Consider the following 6,970-nt stretch of genomic DNA (forward strand, 5'->3'; position numbering starts at 1 on the left):
AGAGGCTCCCAAACACTGCCTTGTATTTTTTTTTTAAATCTTCTCTTAGGGAGCCTTCTGTGTATAAAACAGGCATTTTGTTATTTTTTTTCCAAGGCGAACTTCCTCAGTTTAACTTGTTATAAAATGAGTCATGTAAAGAGCCCCTCTCTGTGTGAGGTGTATCCCTTCTCTGTGAAAACATTACAGCCCAAACAACTTGCTTGCAGTTTATTTAAGATGCTTTTGTTGAAAGCTGAGCTAAGCAGAGAAACCTCTTATGTGTGAAGTATTATACAGTGTGTGTGAGATAATAACACCTTGTAATTCATTACAGCTGGCTTGTATTTACATAAAAGAAGGCTGAGCTGTGTAGGAATTTGCTGATTAATTTATTTTTAATGAGAGTGAAGTATACCAAGTACCAAAATAAACTTTACTTTGTGTATCTTACTGCTCCTGAAATAGGTGGAAAAATTAATGGTAGATATTTTGGCTCAAAGCTACATACATTAATTCATATACAAAACAGTTATTTAAACTTTAACCCCTTTTCTGCTATGTAATTTAAACCTGGACTCATGTTATCCATGCCATGGGAACACAGGACTGGGATTCCACCACCATCCAGCCTGAGAGACCGTGTACGTCTGCGGTGCCCACGTGAAACCAGGAGCTGCTGGAATTCCTGGGACAGCTGGTCTGGAGGTGACAGTGCCCTCCCTACTCTGAATGTGGTCAAAATGGAACCCTTCCCTGTGTTTATGGGCAGGAGGCTCCAGAAATGATGGTGCCAGATGCACTCATTAGCATCTGCCTTTGCTCCTTTTATTAGGGTGAGAATAAAGACCTGTAATCACGGCCCTGCCTGGGCCATGAAATGCTGCACCCACCTGCTGGCTGGGCTGAGCCAGCACTGGGGTGTGTTTGGGGTGTGGGGCCTGGTGAGAAAGTAAGGCAGAAACTGTCTCTGAGTTATAGAAAGGTAATTTGTTAGAGAGGAAACATCCACTGGAGGCTACACAGGACCAGGGAAGAGTTTGCTTCCCAGTCATTAGTTACCCAGAGACAGGATCTGGATGTACACTATTAGATTGGATATTGGGAAGAAATTCTTCCCTGGGAGGGTGGGGAGGCCCTGGCACAGGTTGCCCAGAGAAGCTGTGGCTGCCCCATCCCTGGAAGTGTCCAAGGCCAGGTTGGACGGGGGCTTGGAGCAACCTGGGCTAGTGGAAGGTGTCCCTGCCCATGGCAGGGGGTGGGACTGGATGGGCTTTAAGGTCCCTTCCCATACAAACCATTCTGTGATTCTGATATGACCTCTCTTACTCTCAAGAGGTGAAGAAAGGTGAGCTGCATAGGTGCCATTGCCAGTATCTTATGTAAGACATCTTCCTTTACAGCCAGAATTTTAGAGTCCTTGAAAGAAAATACATTTCCAGTAGCAAAACCTGCTCCCTGCAAGTGTTCCAGCAGCAGCAACTGGCAGGTGAGTGATTCTTATGCACAGCACTGCTCCAAGGGCAGCAGAACAGAGGGGTCTGAACCAAACATTGTAAAACCCACCTTTTCCCATTTTCAAGGTTTTCCAAAGGGAATGATTGAAGGTGTTTTGCTTATGGACAGTTCTTTGTTTATGCTGCTGGGTTTTTGGAAAGTGGTCTCAGAGCATCTTGGGGGCACTTACTGTATTTCAAGTGAACATATGCACGTGCATTTCTTCTGGAAGGAACCTTGTAAAGCACTTTATCATCCATCCTGATCTCCTGTCTCATATACAGAATTTGGACATCACTGGTTATTCCAAAGGACTTATTCCCCCAGCTTTCCCAGGTATCTTGAAATGAAGAGCCATGAGCCCCTAGGAAGCACTCAGGATTTCAGCTGGATCTTGACTTGCTCTCTGTGAGCAGAAGGGTCACTGCTCAGTGTCTTCCTTCTCTCCTGTTTTGCACTAGTGGGAGAGCAGGAGCATGTTTTGCCTCACAGGGTCAAACTTGGGAAGACTCTTGCTTCAGGCTGATTTTCTTAAGACATTTTGGAGTAGGGCGGAGTCATCTGATACCCTTCGATGCCCACTCTCTATTTTAGGTGTTTAAATGTTTTTCTGTGCCATCTCAGCTGCTGTGCTCACACCACATTTGGGTATTGAACTGTTTTCCCTGCATCTTTAAAACACTGAAGTGCTGAGAGCGTGGGCATCCTGGGTGATCTCTGTTCCTGTGCTGTCCAGCGCTTAAGCCCTGCTAAAATGCAACTACCACTTCCCAGAGTTGTGACTCCCATCTGCACCTTCCACAAAGTGACAGTTTCAGCTGTGCCTCTGCCCCACCAAGCCCTTGGGTCAGAACTGCTGCTCCTGACCTGGCAGCTGGACTAACCACTGTCCTGTGTCCCTTATCCTGCCCCTCACTCGAAGGATTGAGTAAGAGCGAATTTTTCCACTAGAGCTTTATATCAGATGAAGAGTAGCAAAGCCATAGGAAGGTGAGCATCAGCTGGGAGGGGTTCTGCAGGCCCAGTCCCTGTGATGTGCCACTGCCACTTCATGGCACCACTTTGAGGAGCAGTGGGAGCTGTGCCTGACCCTGGGCCCCACTCATATTTTTCCACATTCTCCTACTTGCAGCATTTCTGTGGGACTGGTTTAATCCTGAGCACATAGCAAGGGTTGTCTGCATCCCAGGGATGTGCTGAAGTGCCTCTTGAGCATTTGGAGAGGTTTGCTGATCCCCTCTACAGGTGTGCTGAACAATTCCTGGAGCTCCACAGCCAGACTGTGTGTGCTTTCTTCCAGGAAGATGAAAGTCATGGTGGAGGGAATTGGAAAGGTTTAAGTTAACACCTAGCAACTTCTGTGTCTTTCTAACTTTTCTGCCAAGAGAGTTGTGCCACAAATACAGTGGTCATCTCAGGCCCCAGTGCAGGGGTTTGGTTGTGAGTACGTGGGGTTTTTCCTTGGGCGATGCTGGTGGCAGCTAATTTAGAATCACAGAATATCTTGAGCTGGAAGGGACCCACAAGGATCATCAAGTCCAACTCCTATCCCTGCGCAGCACACCCTGAGAAATCCACCCTGTACCTGAGAGCATTGTCCACATTTCCTAGTGGAGACTCCCCTGTATAGGCTCCTGCCCTCCCCATCTGCCTCTTCACATCTGCTGTGCTTTGTCTGATCTTTGTTGTCTCCCTGATTAATAAACCCTAATCAAGGCTTCTTTGCTCTTTTTCCTACAAGAGGCTGTGATGAGCCTGTGCCCTGTCCTTCCTGCTGACCTGGGCTGTGTCCAGCTTGCCTGGGCCTTAAGGTACCCAAGGCTGGATGAACCCCCCTTGCAGCCTTCTGGGTGCTGGTTCTCCTGTGCTGTGCCATAGGGAGCAGTGTCTCCATCTCTGGGGCACATTGTCTGCATGGCCTGGCCCTGAGCACTCCCCATGTTCTCCTGAGAAGTCAAGGAGAGGGCAGGAGCTTACAAGGGAGTCCAGGAAACTTGGTGAGGACACAGGACAGACTCTGAGGCTCAGCATGAGTGAGCAGTGGGCTCTGCTGCTTGTGCAGTGCCCACCTCACCCCTGTCTGCCAAGGGACTGTCCCCGGGGGTGCTGTTGGCTGCCCGGCCTCCTGCACTGTGATGGGGCAGTTGCACATTAACAGTCTGGTGATCCTTCCCAGACTCCTCTGGTGAGGTTTATTTTTTACCACTGCCCCTTCTTCAGGCGTCCAGGGCTGTCCTGTGCATCCTACGTGTGTTCTTCCTGAAGTTGCTGAACATGTTGAGGGAGTACTTGTTTTGCTTACAGTCATTCAACCTGCTGAGCAGCTTGTTCTGCTCATTTGTGGGACAGAAAAGATGGTTGGGCCTCATCCTTCCACTGGGAATGCAGAGCAGGAGCTCACAGGAGTGTGATTCCACCTTCTGCTGTTACATTTCAGTGGCTGCTCCAGATGTGATGTGCTGAGAGGAGCCAGGGAGTTTAGGTCCAGTGGCAAAGGATCTGCTGGAGGGACCTGTGGCAGGTTACTGGGAACACTTCCCTGCACACAAATGCAGGAACTATCAGCATCTACTGTCCTGCTCTTGCTGTCTCGTGCAGGTGTGTTCATGTAGGAGGGCCCTGCACATGCTGCCAGGCCTGGATCCTGTTGGGAAGCTGCTGCAGCTCTCCCAGGGGGTGAGAGCTCCTTCATGCTTATTTTGGGAGCGAGGAGCCCTGCACATCCATTAATGACTCTCTCACTGACTGAAAGAGTGAGCCAGGCTCCTGCATTCCTCATCCCACCTGCCAGCTCCTGGGCTGCTCCACATCCTGTCAAAAACCAGGCATCTCATGCAGATTTACTCACTGTCCCACATCCTTCCCTGCATACCCTCTTCCTGCTGGTAGCCAGGCCCACTGATGTCACAAAGCCCACTTCCATTCCTGTGTATTCCCTTTGGAAGGAGGGAAGGAAGGGGTGTCTGAAAGTGCTTTTTCCCGTGTTCAGCGCAGGGCAGCAGCTGAGGGAGTGGCACAGGGTGGTCCCTCTCCTGACAGCTGTGCCCTGAGCAGCTCAGGGCAGCAGATCCATGGCCACACACTGGTTTCCCTGCATGGCACAGGGGGTAGTTGGGACCTCAGAGCTGCAACAGGAGAGAACATGGGCACATGGTGTGAACACTGCTGGGCACGGGGGTTCTCTGCCTCCCCTGCCATCACTTGTGGATGGATAATTTGACCTGGGGCTGGCAACTGGTGCCCAGTGCCCTGTGTGAGGCTGCCTGTCCCCTAATTTGAGAGAGCCCTAAACAAATGGAAAAGATGAAACAAGGAATTTGTTTGCCACCTCTGTGTTTGGAAGATTCTGTAATGCCATGGTTGGGAACCTCGAACAAAATATGGGGAGATTTGACTCTGCACTGCTCTGTGGGTTCAGTGCTGGCAGAGCTCAGTTCAGGAACTACAACTGGAACTTTTCATCCAGCTGTGCTGGCTGTGTGCATCTGGCAGTGGAACGCTGCTATGCAGTGCCTTCCAGAAATGTCTGTAGAGAAGTGTCTTGGAGCACTGTGATGTTTTGTGGTGGAAGATGTGGGGGTTCAGTCTGAAATAAAGGGGGGGGGGGAAGCAAATCTGGCTTCCCATGTTCCCTGGTGAGTGCTCTCCCAGAACTATCAGGAAACAGGTTGGCAGGCTGCCTTCCGTGTGTGCGTGAAGAGGAAGCAACAGGTACATTCTGTGGAAACCCCAGGCAAGGCACTTGTGTTTGCTGAGCTCCAAGAACATCTGCAGTGGGATGCAAGGATGAAGCATTGCCTAATGCTTGGATCCTGGTTGGGCTCAGGTATCAACCAGAGCAGAGCTGCCCAGGGACATTGGCTTGGAAGTGGCACTTGGGGGGGTGTGTTCAGCCAGAGGGAATTTTCCTCTTGTCTTTCTGTGTTGATTGCAGAAGGTGTGCAGACAACACTCCCAGATAAGATCCCTGCTTTTAGCTGGCAAAAATGGGCTGATGCGATTCCCACATCCTGAGTTGGCCAACGAGCCTGTGGAGTGCCAATTATAGACATTTATCTCTTTGCCAGACAGCAGGGACAGGACACCTCTCATCTAATTTTAGATGTCTGCATGGTAAACCTCTGTCCCTGACTGGCAGCCTGAGCTCCTGCTGCTTGGTGGGGAGAGATAAAGCACTTCCCAGGCACATTTCATGGGACCTGTCTCAGGTGTCTGCTGCAGGGTAACTGACTCCTAGAAGTGTCTGCCTCTCCCCACCAACCCTGAAGGAGCCCAGCCTGACAAGCTGGGCTGGAGATGTTTACATTGTGTGTGCTTTCATGTGCTGAGGTCCATGAGAAATTACTGGAGGAAGAGTAGGTCATTACCAAACACCAGCTGGAGGCAGTGTAAATCCCTTTAGAGAGTCAGCAGCAGTTGTTTATGTGGCAAAAGATATGCATTTGATGACTTTTTTAACATTCATGCTCTCTTCAGCTCTTTAGGAAGGCAAAAAGCAGGGTGGTGTTACCCTTCTTTTATGTTATCACTGGCAAAGCAGCTCCAGAAAAACACCCATTATGTTACTGCCCCTTCCCTGTGTTATTTCCCTGAACTTCCTTACCTTGGGTTGGCTGGTCACCTCACATTTTAAATTAGTTATTCTTTAAGCTGCTCTAACACTTATTTTCACCTATAACACTTGTGTGCCAGCAGCTTTGTTACAATTTTGTCCCATCTCTGCTGCTATTTTTGCCCTTGTTTGCTGCACCACAGCAAAGCCATGACATCCATCTTCTGTTTTCTGATTCCATCCACTTTTGCTTCTGTTCTTGCCATTTGCATAGTCCTGCTGAGGCTACATCCTGACTTCAGGCATCTAAAGACTAGACAGCTAATCTGAACTAATCATCCCACTCAGCTCTAGTCCCTGGAGAGTGATAGTCCCTGGGGGACATGATTCATCCCAGCTGACTTAGAGCCTGCTGTGTGAATGTGCTGGTTCACACTCAGGCGTGGTCATCCCTCTCCATTGGCAATCGCCCCATGATCATTCCAGAGCACACATTTAGCTTTTACATGACCTGGTTTAGCCTGAATGAATTTAATCTCTGGGGATTTTATAGATAAAAGGCCAACTGATTAGATCAGCTCTCCAGCCAGTTCTTCATTCCCTGGTTGACCGTGAGGAGCTCAGTAGCTCCAGAGTGAGCTGAGTGGGGAGGGAGGTCCCGTGTGCTCCCCTGTTCGTCACACACTGTGTTGTGTTCTCATGGTGTGTTCCTGCACCTGCTTTAATTCACACACCCATGTCTGCCTGTATTGTTTCTCCAAAAATAGCTCCATGGTGCTTTTGGGAAGCTGGAGTTAAGTAATCCCAGAATAGGCAGCACGTGGGCAGTATCGTCCTCTGCACAGCTCCAGGTTCCTAGGGCTGAATGTCCTTTCCTTGAAGGATTTCCAGGGAGATGCTAAAAGAGCATGTGAGCTATTGCTCTTCTCACCTGTGGTATCT

This window comes from Manacus vitellinus, unplaced genomic scaffold (assembly GCF_001715985.3).
Source record: "Manacus vitellinus isolate BGI_N305 unplaced genomic scaffold, ASM171598v3 scaffold_124_pilon, whole genome shotgun sequence".
Lineage (NCBI taxonomy): Eukaryota > Metazoa > Chordata > Aves > Passeriformes > Pipridae > Manacus > Manacus vitellinus.